This window comes from Podarcis gaigeae, assembly GCF_964106915.1.
Source record: "Podarcis gaigeae genome assembly, chromosome: 6".
In the NCBI taxonomy this organism is placed as follows: Eukaryota; Metazoa; Chordata; class Lepidosauria; order Squamata; family Lacertidae; genus Podarcis; species Podarcis gaigeae.
The window spans coordinates 51,001,131-51,018,201 of NC_139682.1; the positions used below are offsets into that span (position 1 = coordinate 51,001,131).

The window sequence follows — 17,071 nt, forward strand, 5'->3', positions numbered from 1 at the left end:
GTGCGTATATGAAGGAGGGGTCGGGGTCAGTAATAGGCCTCATCCCTTTGCTTGGTTGTGTCTAAGGCAGAGAAACCTGTTCCTCAACTCGAAACCCACAGACTTAATCAGCCTCACTGTTTCTTCTCTCCTGGCCATCATTGCTACTGAATCCTGAATCCTTCCCCATTATTGTTACTGGCCACTGGCATCCCAGTCCCACCACCAGCCATTTTTTCCAGGGGCAGCAGAAGTGTTTGAGTAGGGCATCAGAAGTGTAACTTTCCCCCCTATTATCTTGTAGTAGATGAGAGTCACTTTTTATTCCATTTTCTTTCCATTCCTTCTCTGCACTTCCTCTGATACAGTGGGGAAATTAAGCATGTGCTTTACATGCTTTGATTTAAATCAGTGGGATTTAAGCCCTTTAAAAAAAAAAAGAAAGATGACCAGTCTGTCTTCTTTAGTCTCTTCGCTGATTAATTAATCTGCAATGGAAACGGTATGATATAAAGAAGAAGGAAATCCACAGACCATCCCCAACTCTTGATCCTTTTCTGTTCCCATTCAGCAAGTAAAAGTATCACTTTAGACAGAGTGGAAGAAGACTGGCTTTCTGTCACAAACTACAAGTGCAAAGCTTGAATCATTTGTACCTTTGAGCAGCCTTTCTCAACTGGTGTAGTGGTTCAGTCTACACTCTATTAACAGATCCATGAATGGAAATGAAATGGTGATTCAGGGGATGGCTGTTCCAATTAAAACCCAGGCAGGCATTTTTACAAATATGTACCTAGTTTCACAATAACTAAGCTGGGTTCATGTTATGCCTTGCTTATGTTCAGGTGCCAGTGAAAGCACAGCTGGCCAGTGTGAGGTTTCGGATTTTCAGTGTGTATCTTTTGTACTGGCTATCATTTATTTGTGTTTCATCTTGTGCAAGCTTCTCCTTCCCTGCTGAGAAGTGTGTAACGCCAGGGGCTCTTTGAAGACCTCTTCCTATAGGGGAGCCACCACCAGCACCCTCTTTAAACATCTGACTTTTTGAAAACATAGCCTCCTTTGCTGATAGCGTGTATATGTGCGTGTGCTATTGCAGCCAAATATTTAAATGTTTTTGTAGCATTTTTGCTCAAAAATACTATATCACTGGTATTTGTATATATGGGTGACCAGGAATTGTAGAATTAGATGCTGGGTTTTTAACAAACGTAATCTGTATTGGTTCTTGCTTTATCAATGTCACACACTTCTCACAGTCAGTTACAATAAGATCATCACATAGAACCACAGAATTGTAGAGTTGAAAGGGACCGCGAGGGTCCTCTAGCCCAATTACCTGTGATGCAGGAACCTTTTGCTCAATGTGAGGCTTGAACCCACAGCATTTGTTCTCTACTGATTGAGGTATCCCAGTTTTATTAATAAGAAAAATGCCCATCACTACAATAGGGAGTGAGAAGAGAGGGAGAGGGAAAGTAGAAACAGTGCTTGAATATTATAAGGACCACTGGGGAATCCAGTGTGTCTCTGTTGAGATGCAATGCTCTTCCTCTGGCTCCCTGTCTGTGGAATGGAGAGTGGTCAGCTACTGTCAGGTGTAGAGAAAAGGTTTTGTTCTTACCACAGAAGCAGTCAGTGTTTTAATAATATCCAACCATTCATTTATAAAGGAGAAAGTAAAATTAAGTTTGCTCATTCTTCCATAATCTCATCCTGGTTATTCTTTCAGTACAGCTCTGAGGCAAGGTGATCCAGTGCAGTTTAAAAAAATATTTTGATAACATAGTCATTTATATTTTCCATATTATAGTATGATTGAGGTAGAGGAAAGTTTGTCAGAACATTTAGGAGTGTTGCAGGACTCAGAATAAAAAAAGATTTAAAATGTGCTGCAGTGGTTAGAGTGACTAACTAGGACCAGGGAGACCAGAATCCAAGTCCAACTGAGCTGTGAAGCTAACTGGGTGAACTTGGGCCACTCACTATTTGTCCACTTAGCTTACTTCACAAAGTTATTGAGAAAATAAAATGGCAGGGGAAATATATAGTGCTCTGGGGATTTTGGAGAAACAGCAAGACAAATTGAACAGATTTTGTTTCAGAGAAGACAAAGTATTTGGAGCAATTGAGCTTAAATCCTTCCTTCCTTCCTTGTTGGCTTCCTTCCTTTCTTTCTTCCTTCCTCGCTGCTTCACCCCTCTTCTTTTTTTTAGATTTGGTTCCCTACTTTGCTGCCCCCTGCTCCTGCCCTGTCTGTGAGCTTTCTAAATTCACTGAGGTCTTCCTCAAGGTGAAATGAAAGCGTCTGGTTGTGTTTGGTGGTGCAAGAGGGGGCAGCATGGCAATGTGGCCTGATCTTGTGATTAAACAAAGGGATTCAGCCAACATGTGTAAAATTAAGTGATCAAGAGTTGATTACAGAGTGCATTGATTGTGTACTGATGGATTAAACGGAGTCGTGCTCAGGATGCGATTTTCCAAGCTGGAGAGAGAGTGCGAGCAATTGACGTGCCGGCCAGAAGGACCTACCTTCTCTTGAGCTCTGCCTTTTCTACATTCTCCGGATAAATCTGCAGAGAGGCCTCTGGAATTATAATCGATTATCCATTTCTCAAAGTCACTTAGGGGCCCTGAGCTACAAGCTAAAGTGCCGGCACTGCGAAGAAGCATTGGGTATGCGCCGGCATGAGCGGATGCCGACGCGAGAGGTATATGTGGCGTTGACCCTGCCTGCTGCAAGCTGATGAATCTATTTTCTTGTAGGAAATAGTTTTGACAGTTCAATATCTGTGTTTTCAGTATGTGTGCTTTCCCCTCCCCCTAGTCTCACCAAGCTAGTGGGAGGAGGGAGGGCAATGCTGTGGGAAAGGAATGGAGAAGAAAGAGTGGAGGGCTCTGCCCCGTCACTGCTTCAAATTATAGGCATCTCAGTATATCACCAACCTAGCAAGTTGCCCTCTAAGTCAAGGACAAGTGCTGCCTACAAGGATGTCTTGTGGGAAAGAACTGGAGCTGCTGCCTTGTGCAAGATGGTTCCTGAGTGTCACACCTGCAGAGAAATGGAACTAAAAAATAATAATAATAAGTGGCTCCCTTCTCACGATGTTCTTTGCATGAACTTTATGCAGGGAACACTGTGTTCAAACATTCAATGCTACAAGCATAAGGGTGTATAGCCTTCCACAAGTCTATAAATATCCCCAGCTAAGGGAAAAATAGAAACTCTGGTGGAACTGGGAGTCATTATATTGGGGACTGGCTGGTGCTGCCCTCTGAAACACCCGGTTCTATTGGTATTAGAGATGGAGTGCAAACCAGGAAGGAATAGGGATTGTGTATACTCTGTAGTTGGAAAACTACAGAGCGGTAGTTTTTGTGCCCCATCCATTCTAGAAATGAGCATGTAGAATTGTAGCCACTACACAGGTTTTGGGTTTTTGGCTTGAGGTACCTATGTGCCTCTCATCCTGTCTGGTGGTGGCATTGAGCTACAAAGCGATCTTGATTCTGTTTCCTCCAGATTGCTAGTCCATGTAGTCTTTATAATGCTTTCTCCTTTTCAGAGGATGTAGGCCATGTTGACCATTCATGAGCTTTTCATTCCTTACTTGTCATATCTATATATTTTAGTTCAAAAGCCTGAAACGCACGTTTAGAACTAGAGGGAGCTAGTTAGTTCCTCCAGTTGCTCCATTATTGTTGTTCCTCTAAAACAGTTAGAGATGGACTGTGCGTAGGATATTTTAGTTTCCACTTCTTTAAATAGTGTGAAAATTTCTGCCATCATTGACTAGAAAAACATGATTTAGTAACTTTGGCCAATAGGTATTTTTTTAGATAGACCCCTGACCATAGAGATACTTGGAGTTTTAGCATGCCTTGTGTATACAGAATACTCAAAGGCCATTAGACTAGTAAGAGTGAGACCAAATATATTTGTAAGCCCTACATTTGAACACAATTTAAAGAGATGAGTTTGCCTTTTCCAGATCTATAGTGTGGTCCCATCTGAAATGCTGTGTACAGTTCTGGTTACCCAATTTCAAAGAGGATGCTGTAGAGTTGGAAAAGATATAGAATGGGGCAACCATAGTGACCAAGGGATTGTAGCATCATCTCACCAGGAAAGGTGTAAGTGTGGGACTTCCTAGTTTGGGGGGAGGGGAGATGATGATGGGGAAACGATAGAGGTTTATAATATTAGGTATACTACAGATTTCAAGATTATCAAATGAAATTGATTGGCAGTAGACTCAAGATAGACAAAATAAAGAACTTCTTCATACAATGAACTCATTGCTGCCGTATGTGATGGCCACTAGCTTAGATGCTTTTAAGAGGGGATTAGACTAATTCATGGAGGATAAAGCTATATAAATGCCCACCAGTCATAATGGTTGTCTTACCTCCAAAATCAGAGGGAGTATGCCTCTGAGTACCATTTGCTAGGGATCAGCAGCAGTTGTGGGCTGTTGTTTTCCTGCCCTGGCTATTGGCTTCTTAGAAACATCTAGTTGGCTACCATGTAGAAACAGAATGTTTGGCTAGAATGGCCTTTGCTGGGATCCAACAGGGCTCTCCTTAACCAAGAGAAAGTAATTTCTGGCATAGTGTTTGAGGACTCCTGTGCTACTATTGTACAACATACAATTAGCTCTTACAACACCTGTCTCTGCACCATAAGCCCTACCTAGTCAAACTATTCAAGTTGGGAGGGGTGGGTGGGGAGGTGCCCCTCACAAGCAGAAGGCTACATTAAAATCCATGGCCATTGCATAGTCATCCATTTTTGCCTTCCTTTAACATTTGAGTTAGTGGTACTTTTAAGCTTATTTACATAATCAGGAGAGCCAGAGATTTGCAACAAATGTTCTATGCAAGCTGAGGAAGTGTAAATGCTAAAATAAAAGCATATGCTCATGAAGATATTGGTCCCACACCAGCTGCTGCTGTTTCAGTGGCTTGATCCATCTAATTGTTGCCCACATCTGCGCTCCCCTCCTGTACTTGTCCCTGATCTTGGTTAGCTTCTGAAGACACAGGCAGAACTTACGTATTTAACTGTCCCTCTTGCCAATATTCACATACATCTTCTGAATAAGATGCTAGAAAAATCTTTGCTGCACCAGAGACCACACCCATGAACCTTCCAGCTTCAGCTCAACATCCAGCATCCACTGACAACAAAAGGTATGGATTGGCCTTACTACACATTTACCCTAACCATGAGAGTACAGAATCTGTGATCAGATCTCCTTTTTCTTTTAATTTAAATATATGCCCTTTCCTACACCAAAAGATGCTCAAAGTTGTGTACACGTAAAGGAAAATATTTGGAGGAGGGGGAATTAAATTAAAACAAGTATGAACAGTAAATATGAAGAAGAAAATAGCTTGTCCACATACATTTCTTTTAATGGGGCTAGGGGAAATTTTAATCAGAAAAACTGCTGGGGGAAAGGGTTAAACCCATGGGTCCAATCCGATATCCATCTCTTCCCACTGCAGCTTCTGTTTGCTGACATTTAAAGAGGTGGGAGGTCTGATCTAATTTGGCCAGGGATAGGAAACCTTTTTCAGCCCAACAACCACATTTCCTTCTGGGCAACCTTCTGAGGACCACATGGCAGTGGTGGGAGAGGCCAGGCAGCAAATGTAATTTTTGCCTTTATACGGTAGCAGGAGGCAAAGTTCTAGGATCCCTCTATCAAAGTTCAAGGATCCCTCCTAGCCAGGCAAAAAACACTCCTGGTGCAAAGCAGGGCCAGTGAAGGATGTGTCCTGGGGAGAGTTCTGTGGGTTAGATAGAGAGGCCTGAGTTTCCCCTCCTCTGACTGACACCCATTGATAGTCTGTGGAGGCCACAATTCACTTAGGGATGGAAGACAGTTTCAAAAACAAGCACACACAAACATACAGACTCTCACACACAAACGCCCCCCTTCCCAAAAAAATATGTATATGATGCACTCACAAACTCTAAATCAGCAAGTCCATGGAGGAGGTCAAAGAATTGACTAACAGTTGAGCCTCGTGCTTCAAGAGCTCCTAAATCTCTGACATAAACACAAAGTGAATTATGTAAAATGGATTCTTTTAAGATTGCTCCAGTCCATGTATACTGTTCTCTGATGCAGTTTGACACTGCTTACTCTAAGAGACAGGATCTTGAAGAAGATAGACAAGTCATTTGATCAAATCTGGCAGTTGCTCTTTTCTTATGATCACTTCTTTGCCTACTAGCAGAAAACTTCTAACTTCATACAAAGGAACTGTAACAACTGTCTACTAAATCCTACAAGCTTAGTAATGCACATAGCAGCCAAGCAGAGCAAAGCCAATTGATTACCAGTGTTCTGGAGCAGCACTTCCTAACCCTGGATCCCCAGATGTTGTTGGACTACAACTCCCATCATCCTTAGCCAGCAGTGCCAGTGGTCAGGGGTGATTAGAATTGTAATTCAACAATATCTGGAGAGTCACAGGTCCCCGATCCCCACTGTAGAGGAATCCTCACCCCATTCTTGCTCCCATAACCTCACCTAGTTCTCATGGCAATTGATCATCATTATTACTCTGGATTCTCTTGTATTTGTCTTGCTGCAGTTTCTGTGAGTCATCTAGTAGCCAGCTGTACCAAAGACCATGCTTATGTACCCACCCCTTTGTCAGGGCAGAATCTCTCTTACAAAAGCAAAGCTCCATGTTACACCATCAGAAACAGTTCAGGCTGCTTAGGAAGGAAGCTGGTATTTCATTTCATCTGTGGATGTATTTATCATTGTTCTTATTTTTGAGTACCTCTTGCAAAGTGATCATTAGCTTGAATAAAAAATAAGTGACTGGGCCATGCATATAAAAGTTATGTGTGGTGATCCATTATGATTCAGTCAGGTGTTTGTTAGAAACTGAGTGTGAGACCAAGGATCAAAGCAGCTTCTAATGATTTAGAACTAAAGTCAAATTTTCTCATGAACAGGCTGCTCCCCAGCATGGAAAGAGTGGTCTGGTGGCTTCCTTTAAAGCTTCCCCCCACCCCCTTTAATTATTGTTTTATTGAATAAGCTTATAACATCTTCCACAATACTAACATAAATGCACCAGTAACCTGGTAAAAGGAAAGGAAAGGAAGCCTGGAAAGGAGAGGGAACAGTTAAAGGAAATACAAAGAAAGTTATACATAGGAGGTCATCATATCATCAAGTGAAGCACCTATACAAGCCAGTCAATATGTAAATTTAGCATTATTCAGATCCTTTGCCCCAGACACTAGGCAAAGGTCTCTATATATGCTGACCATATCTGCCTTCCTTTGAAGCTTGGATTTCTTCAGATTGACCATGGGAAATGGCATAGAATGAGGTGACAAGTGTGGAAAGTTTAGTGTTAGTGAATCTAGGTATGTTACCAGTTTTCCATTCTTTCTCTGCTGGGATGAGGGCAACACTTTCCCTCCATTGCTCATGGAGCTGGCTGCCCAGGTGGGCTTAGGGAATGAAGAGCTCAGGAAAGACAGGCTGGTGTGTGTGGCTCTTTCTTTCAGATCTCTGCCACGGTGTCTTCTTTCTTTCTTCCTTCTCATCGAGAATTCATTGTCTTGTCAGCCTCTAGTTAGCTGGCGTGCGTGCGAATCATAAATTACACAGCCTGGGCCTCTACTAGGCTTCAGCACAGACAAAAAAATTGCACTCCATCACTGTGTCGCCCAGCTTTTAGCGGTATTGATCAACGCAGCCCCCTCCCCCCCTTTCATTTTAACCGAGCTGGTTAAGTGCAGTATCTTATTTTGTGCTGGGACAAATGAAAAGAATATTAGCAGGGGTTGAAATATATCTCTTTTTTATCTCTCTGCTACTTTTTTATTGAATCTCTCTGAGTAGGTGGCTTTCCGCAGGATGACAGCCTCCTGACAGGCCCCTCATTAGAGACTAGACAGTAATTGTGATGCATTTCCCTGCACGGCCTTTTCACTTCTTTCCCCTTCCCCCCTTCCTCCTCTCTCCCTTTCTCCTGATTTGTAAAGTGATTGGATGTACAGACTCGCTCAGTTTCTTAAATTATTGCCCAGCTCAATCCATCTTCCTCTTGCTGAGGATGGGCAGCTGTGGGCTTAGAATCAGGAGCTGGAGACTCAGCTCCTTGTGGCAGAAACGGAGCGCTGAGCACTCCTGGACATGGAATATTGGGCTGGAGGGGCCATGGAGTTGGCACTGTTCAGCAGAAGCACAGACCTCTGCTGTCTGAACTCACTGGGTACCATACCTGTGACTGTAATCCTAGCAAACTTGTGCTCTTCCTTATCTCTACATAAGCCTCAGTGAGCATGGAACTAAGCTTTAAACTAGGGTGGAACTAAGCCTTCAGTTAAACTCCCCCTTCTCTCCAGCCTCTAGTTCAACTCCCCCTGTATCCTGACATCATTAAACAGTGTGATTCTCCACCACACTTGTGGCAAGACACACAGTAAGTTGTACTAGGCATTGTCAAGGGGAGCCTGCCATTTTCAGAAGTAGCGCTGTGTGTCAAAGATCCACCCTCCCTAAGGTCCTGACTATTTAAATGTTGTAGTAGATGTTTTCTCGGGACGTGAGGAAACAAAAGATGTGATTCCTAAAATGCTCCAAAGTAGTAGGCAGTTTTTCATACATGGTTCAAATAAGCGGTTAAACAAATGGCTAAACTTTCTGGAATTTTTTTTTGGGGGGGGGTTGAGGGGGTCGTTCTGTTTGAGAATTTAGAAGCATGGAAGTGTAGAGTTTGAAGGGAACCTGAGGGTCATTTAGTCCAACCCCCTGCAATGCAAACATCTTAGCTAAAGCATCCATGGCAGATGGCCAATGAACCTTTGCTTAAAAACATCCAATAAAGAAGAGTACACCACCTTCTGAGGGAGTTGGTTCTGCTGTTGAACAGCTCTTACTGTCAGAGAATTCTTCCTCATGTTTAGTCAGAATTTCCTTTTTTGTAACTTGAAACCATTGCCTTGAGTCCTACCCTCAAGAGCAGGCAAAAACAAGCTTTCCCCATCTTCCATGTGACAGCCCTGTAGACATCTGAATATTGTTCTCTCCTCTTCACTCTCCTCTTATCCAGGCTAAACATACCCAACTCCCTCAACTGTTCCTCATAAAACTTGGTTTCCAGACGCTTTATCATCTTGTCAGGGACTGGCAGGGCTCCGAAGTGTGTGTGGTGGAGGCAGCGGTCAAGGGGAGTGACCCAGGAAAGGGGACCAGTGACATATGGGGTTTGACGCTGCCCACAAGGCAGGACCCGGGCAAGGGGGAAGAGGGAGAGTCAGGGCAGTCCAGGATGGAGGAAAAGACTGTTCAGGTGACAGATGGGTCTGTGGACTCCTCACCTTTCTCTGCCCCACTGTCTCCTCGAACAGTGACAACTTCTGTGCAGGAAGCGTCTCAGGTTGTGTGTGCACAACCTGTCAGGGGAGGGTATATAAGCTGGCAGGGAGGAGGGGTCTCACTGTTGCTGCAACTGATCCACAGGGTATAGAATTGTGTGGGACAGTTGCTTAGTGGCTAGAGGTGTGTGTGCATCTGCATCTGGAGCACGAAGAGAGTTGTTGTAAATACAGTCACAGGAATTGGGTGGGTACCAGAATCCCATTTTTAAGATGTCATATTATGGGGAAAAGAGTAAGGGGGCTTTAGTGAAATCCACAAGCCCCACTCCCTGCTTCCACCAATTTTAGCCAAATCACAATGTGTTTCCCCTGCAGTCTTCTAAATCTGTAGCTAAGCAGAACATCACAAAAGTTAAGGGGGCTGGGCCCAGTCTCAACCACTGTAATCCAAGCAGTGGATTTTCTCATTGGCTTGTGCTTTCTAGGGATAAGTTCTCTGCTGGTACTTTAATGATATGGTTGTGGTAGGCTGAAATCTGAGTGATACAGATTTAAAGTATGGAAGATCCTGTTTTAGGGTTAGGGTTACTGAGGTTACTGTTCAAGGCTTTTGTGTCCATTTCTCTCTTTGGATTTTATGATGTACTCAAGGCCAGGCAAGGGCAGTCAAACACTGTTTTTGCGTATTCCGCATTTGCCCTTTTCCCTCTGACCCTTGTCTCCTGCCTTGCTTTTGGTAGTATTAACTGCCATTGCCCGTATGAGGAAAAGAGGGTAAAGGGGCGGCACTTAAAAGGCAGAAAAAACTAAAGTAAGCCATTTGTTGAGGTGTGTACTTGTGTCCAGCGGGATTAACAAAAAAAAACCTCTCAGACCTGTGCCTAGAAAACATGAAACAGAATAAAACATGGACCAAACAGAAGTGTGAATGTGCCCGTAGTTGCATAAATCTATTCTGAACTTCTAACAGAAAGCATGACCAGACTGTGATATAAGTTGTCTAGGGAAGTTACAGAAGCAATGTCACTTTTCTGTCTTAAGTTTCTTCAGATTTCTGCCTTAGAGAGCCTTTGTGGTTCCTTCCCACTTGATACATCAGTATGCAATGGTATTTAAGTGTACTATGCGATAACTAATTTGTTTTGACTAGCAATCTGTCTTGCACATCTTTACATCGGCTAAATTTGATCTCCCCCTGAGTCTGCATCCCTGTGCTCTTTTGGATGCATTATTTTGACACCTGAACAAATTCCTCTTAATTGTCATGTAATTATCATCCTCGGGAGACAGTGACTGCTATGCGCAAGAAGTTCAGTGTCCTCTTTGGTGCCAAACAAGAAATTGCCAAAAGAAGAAGGTACAAGCGAACTCAGCTGATATCAGTAGCCTGAACAATTCAGCTTGCCTTATAGGGATTGGGTGTTTGGGCAAGTTTGTCAGATCCCTAGGGGAAAACGTCATTAAAGGGTTGGATCTAAATGCTTAGAATAAAAACAAACAAGCAAACTGTATATGAGTGCCTCCTTACAGCCATGAGCCGGCAGTGTTTCTGGGTGCAGAAGCATCATTTGGTTGCTCCAAAGCTAATGTGGACCCTCCTTAGAATGATTGTTTTCTGAGCTGGAGGGAGAGGCAGCTTGTCACGGCAGACACCTGCTATCAGCCAAGGAATAACAGCAGGCCCATCACCAAGGGAAGAATAATCCCCACAGAACCTTCAGGAGCTTGATTACAGACCCTGAGGCTGTGTCAGCATTTCTATTATGTTTCTGCCACTAGGCTTCTTCACAGCCTGTCAGGCAACAGGTCTCTGCTATGGGGAGAGGGCTGCTCATTTATTCTGGGGCGTTTCAGAGTAAATGATTTGGGTAGATTTGTTAAGTGAGACACATGTTTATGAAATGTGAGAGAGCGAGAGTGAAATTGCTTTGCTTTGCTGTTTGGCTGGAAAGCAGCCTTTGTTGCTGAAAATTAAGGGTATGTTGTCACAAAGCGTTGGCTATCAGATTACTTCCATGCAAAGCACCTACGAATCTGTTTGCATCCTGGAGCATGTTGCCCTTATCTTGGGGCACTGTCTTTCAGGCTCTGTGTAAACATGGCAGATTACTGTGGTGTTGGGGAGCATCTCCACACCTACCATAACTCACAGAGGGGCAAACACAGTAAGAGTGTCTGCAGCACTGCTTCTTTGAGTTTGTGTAGAAGTGGCAGTAAGTGGGGGGGGGGAGCAAGTGGTAAAATATTTGCACCTTAAAATTAGAGAAGCTGGGACACTGTCAATGCAGTCATTCAGACCCAAGTGGTGTGATGAAATATTTGCCCTGATTTGCAATATAGATTCTTGGGTATTGCTTCAACAGGGAGCCACAGCTCAATGTGCATTTGCTTGGCGTAGTTGTGCATGTTTGTGAAGCACCATCATGCACAACCACGCTGGATAAAAAAAAGTAGTGCAGCCAACGCCTTAGTTTGCATATAGGAATCCTTTCTTCTTTTTTCCCTTTGCTAAAAATATATTTATTGATTTTCTGAACTGAGTACTGAACATAAAAAGGATAAACAGTTATCTAGACAGAATACAGAGCTTAGTTAATGAAGTAAATAAGTATCAGCTGAAATTTGTAGTCACTTATATTCTAATATAGGCAGTCAAATAAAGGTGTTGCTCCATAGTGTTCCATGTGATGATGGTGGAGGGAAACCATGCTCAATTGATTTTACAGTCAATGCAAGCATACCATATTGTATAGAAGGTGTTCGCTTTCGCCCTGGTGTGATGTTCCTTTTGTAAAATAGTTAATTTTTCCATAAGGGTGATGTCCCATACTTCTGACAACCAAGCTTCAAAAAGGTTTGTATCTAGAGTCTTCCAGTATGTTGCTATCACTAATTTAGCTGCTGCTAATAACAGCAGAGTAAGATCGTTATTGGTTTTATCTCGGTTTTGTGAGGAATCCTCTATATATAGATATTGGTTAGAAAACAACTACAATAAACCCCTTTCCTCCTCACAGCTATGCACTGTCTCCTATACAGCCATATTTTGTATTATTACGCCTTACCCGTTTAGCATGCATTATTATTTAAATGTCTAAAATTCAAAAAATACTCAGATGCGTCCTAGATATATTCAGAAAGCAGTCTGTACTGTATGCACACAGTAAATTTTCAAAATTTTCTACAGTTGTCCCACAAAAGTGGTGGTGACGTCTCTGGAATGCTTCAGGAATAAACTCATTTTTTTATTCCAATATGGGGCATTACTACAAGTATCCCTTCCAGCCTTTTGTGAAGAGATGTTTTATTGTTATGACATCTACACAATGTGCCTGTACCTTAATTTGGCAGCAATTTTGGCTACATCTAACAGCAGAAAGGATGAAAAAGCCACTGGGGACAGGAAATGGTGCCGCTGCAGACCCATTGGCCCTGCAAATGTCTTCATATAACTTGAGACAATTCTAGGCACATTCATACATGCAGAGGTTCCTCCTGGGTAAGTGATAAAGTTGCTCAGTTCTCAGTGATGCAACCACCATGCCTCCTTTTTCACAGGCTGCCAGCAGGTGTGTTCTTGTTGCCCAGACAGACCCACCTAAGGCTGTGGTGTGTGAAGGGATTTCACAGAGCTGCTCTTGTGGTTTCTGTGTTGAAGTACCAACCCCCCTCTGTCCCGCTTTCAGGACAGGAAATATTCAGTTTCAAACACTTAGAACGAAGCATTTATTTGGAGCCCAGGGGAGTCTGCACACACAGGAGAGGGACGTGGCTGGCCCTTTTCATCTTTGCAGTGTTAGCAAGCCAAGGGCTGCAGGGGAGAGAACAGCCGTGCCAAGGAGGGTAAACACTGGAGATGAACCCTGCTGAGTTACAAGGGGCCAAAGGGAAGGGAAGGACAGGCAGGGAGGCCAAGCAAACACAAACACAGCTGCCAAAAACAAAGCTTGAAAGGGGCCATTTGAAGCCTGCAGCCTTGGCTGAAATATGGGGGCGTGGGAGCTCCTGGCACAATGGCATACTCAGACTTGGCACAGACCGGGTAGTGTGGTTGGTTGCTTGGCACCACACTCTCAGCTGCCTTCGTATTTCCTTCAACAGGCGTAAGTTGGGAAGAAACAGAAAACTGTAGCTGGTGGGTTCTGCGGGAGGTGCCTCTGTAAGGAGCAGATGTTATCTTGGGTGCTGGTTGACTCACAGTGCTAAAGTCACTCTGGCAACCCTCTGGATGAAATGATTTCAAGTGTACCCTTGAAATGGGTCCTTTTTTCCTACAGTGAGTCTGCAATCTCTCCCTCCCAGTGTCACATAAATTAAGTGATCTGAAAAGTCCATTTCGATCTTAGGCCAGCAAAAGATGGGCACCCATACGGGTTACTAATCTAGTAACTAGTTTTGTTTCTATGCCGCCCTCTGCTGGCGATCAGATGATCAGCATGCGGGACTGTAGTTTTTGGCAAAACCTTGGCTTCGTATTTTAATTTTTTTTAACAGCTGAGAATGTGTGTGGGGTTTTCTTACAAGCAATTTAAAATCATATTTTTTTTCTGCCAAAACAAGGAAAATAATGAAGAAATTGCCCCCAGAAGAAGATGGGACAGAAACCCCATTAAAGTTGAAGAGCATTGAATTGATTGTCCTTTCGTGGCTCTGGGTCACATCTAGTGGTGATGGACAGAGAAGCAGCTCCAAGGAACATTTCATGCTCTGAAATGCTGTGGGAAGGGGACAGCAAGATCACCCTGCATGTTTACCCATCCAACCATGCAGACTGCAGCAGGGATCCTGCAGGATTTCCCGTTTGCTCAAAGGTTGCCTGTTTGTTTTAGGAGGGAGGTCTCAGACACCAGCATTGTTACACTAATGGGACTATAGTTATAAATAGCAGCCAGTGGGGGACCTTCTGGGGTTATTTTGGACTTTGACCATACAAAAGTGGAATGGCTCCAAGAGGAAGCTGGGATTGCTCACCCTCCCAGTCAATGTGAGAGGATTGTTTAGGTCTGGCTATTATTGAAAAGCAGCAGCACTCTGTGTGTGATGGAGCAACAGTGAGCACTGCAAAACAGGCCAGTTGTTCTCCTTCTGATCCATAGCAGGGCTTATAGCAGGGGTGATGGTGGTAAAGACCAGCAGTCTGTCTCTGTTCTGGAAGAGGAGTTTAACAATGCCTGAATAAGAATAATCTGAATAATTTGCTGGTATGAACTGCAGCATATTTTGTTTATTTATTACATTTATGCCCCCTCCAAGGAGCTCAGTGGGGCATACATGTTCTTCTCCCTCCCCATTTTATCCTCACAACAACCATGTGGGGTAGGCTAGACTAAGAGTGAGTGACTGGCCCAAGGTCATCCAGCGAGCTTCATGGCTGAGTGGCCATTTGAAGCCTGGTCTTCCAGGTCTTAGTCCACCCCTCTAACCACTACACCACCCTGTTTGTTTGCTTATGTACATATTCAATCTAAATTGAGTGTCACTGGACAAATCAAGATGGCATGTAGCCGGGGTGTCTTTGCAATGCACTTTTTAGCATGTCAGTATGCAAAATTAAAAACAACATATTAAATTCCTTGAAAAGAAGAGGGGAAGAGGCAGAGGAACCAGGGGCCTACAAAAAAGACCTGGGACTCAGGTTCTTTGGGCTACCTCATAACAGTACCCCTTCACTCCATCCTGATATAAGACCTCTACTACGCCCCTCCTCCCCCCTGAACTCTGATAATTCAAACACTGTTTGCAGTTTTAGTTATAAAAGGGAGCGATGGTGTGGTAGTTTACAGCAGGCGGAGAAGAAGCCTTGAGTAAGGTGCCCTCAGTTCAATGCCCTCAATATGTATAGAGAGAAATAAAACCCTAATTCCCATAAAGGGTTCTGTGGTGCACTTAGTGAGTGTATTATATAGTGGGGACATTGCTGGTGAAAGACATCTCCCCTGAAGCATGGCCTTGTGCATAATTTGAAGGCAAGGATGAGTCAAGGTTATTTCCAAACTTATTCAGTCCTGTTAAAGCGCCTCCCCCCTACACCTGTTTATGTAGCCCCGGCAAAGCGCTTGTGCCAACATTTTCTCCTTTGGGAGGTCTATTCCTTTCAAGGGGATTCATTTAACTGGGCTGTGCTTTTTGCTTGGGGCCATAAAATGGCACCTTTTGGCTTTTGATTGGAAGGCCATATTGCACGCAGCCTGCTTTATGGCGCATTACTGCCTCTCGCGCGGATTTAACCAATTTGATCCATGTCTAATACATAAATAAATAATCCAGCAGGAACGCTTCACATTAGATGACAATAGGAAACTATAAAGCATGCTTCCCTTCACCGCAGCCTTCAGATCTGGGTGTGCTACGCCCTCTGACGACCAGAGCAGCTATCACAGCTATGGAGCTCGTGCTTGCAGCCCTGCAACTGTCTAATAATGTCTTTGGTCACTTGGTTGTTTGCCTTTAAAAAATATTTATACGTTAGCAGGGTGCTGCATGTTCTAATGCAGAGTGTAGTAACATCTCTGAGCAGGGAAAGAAACTAGTTGTAGAACATAGAAAACATAGAAAGCCAAACTGCTGCCTGCTTGTCAACAAAATTCGGTTGTGCTGCAATAGGCCATGGAGGTCTTTTTGAGGCTATTGAAATGGTACAGAAATCACTGTCCCTGCTAGTTCAGAGCTCTCAGTATCTTTTGAGGTTGTGACTGGTTGAATTTGTACCAGAAGAAGAAGCCGAATAGGGTTGGTATAATTTCTAGTGCTAATAAAAAACATTTCATCACAATCGTTTATTTGTATGTCGCCTTTCTACAGTTAAACTCAAGGTGGCTTACAACATCAAAAGATTTACATAATTACAAAAATATAACAAAACTTAAGTTATAAGCAATAAATGAAACCATCTTAATACATATATAATAAAATAAACAATCTCTACATAATTCATAATAAGGTCTAACAGTAAAGAGACAAAAGCATTATTCTGTACCAGTAACAGCATTTCCAAAATGAAATCTTGACTCCAGCAAAAACTCTCCATCCTGATAGCCTCTAGGCATCTTGAGCAGCAGCCCTGCAGATTCACAGCTAAGATGGTCTCTGACCGTTTTAGTAGCAACAGCTGTTTCTGTGGCTGGAATCAGTCAGCGACCCACCCTCCCAGGCCAGGTAGAAATAGGCCAGCAAAGCAGGGAGCAGGTCTTGCAGGACTCACAGCAAAGATGGTCTTCTGCTTGGGAGACCTTCAAAAATACCCATATATTTCTTAGGTTTTCAGTATCCTGTTCATCAACACACACGCACACGCACACGCACACGCACACGTGACAAGTCATTCAAGGAAGTTGCTTGTCTTTTCTGAATCATCTCAAGCTTACAAGGAGCCATGTATATCCAGTTTCTCCCCTGAAAGTTTGTTTACATGGCTTGAGTGCTAACTTGAGTGGTAGAAGTGCTTTAGTTCTGCTCGTGGAAGGTTACTATGACTTAATCCTTACTTGCACTTTTGATAGAAGTCTATTTTAAAACCACATTGTTTCTGCCTCTGCTTAGTGCCTTCTGAGGTTGTTCCAACCAGAGAAATCAATGGCATGGTTCCTAGCAGGGCGATTGGGGACAAAGAGTTAGAATATTGATACTGAGTAAAATATACTGTTGTAAGACTCTCTCACTTTTAAGGCCATTTCATGCAAAATGAATTTCCTTCATGGATATAATTCTCATGTAAGAAAACTGGGTGTG

The 17,071-nt window shown here is 43.3% G+C and overlaps 1 protein-coding gene across 13 annotated transcripts in view; it reads left to right on the top strand.

Annotated features, from left to right (window-relative positions):
- RNF220 (ring finger protein 220) overlaps nucleotides 1-17,071 on the top strand; it is a 332,264-nt gene that overhangs the window by 198,231 nt on the left and 116,962 nt on the right. The window lies entirely within an intron of this gene.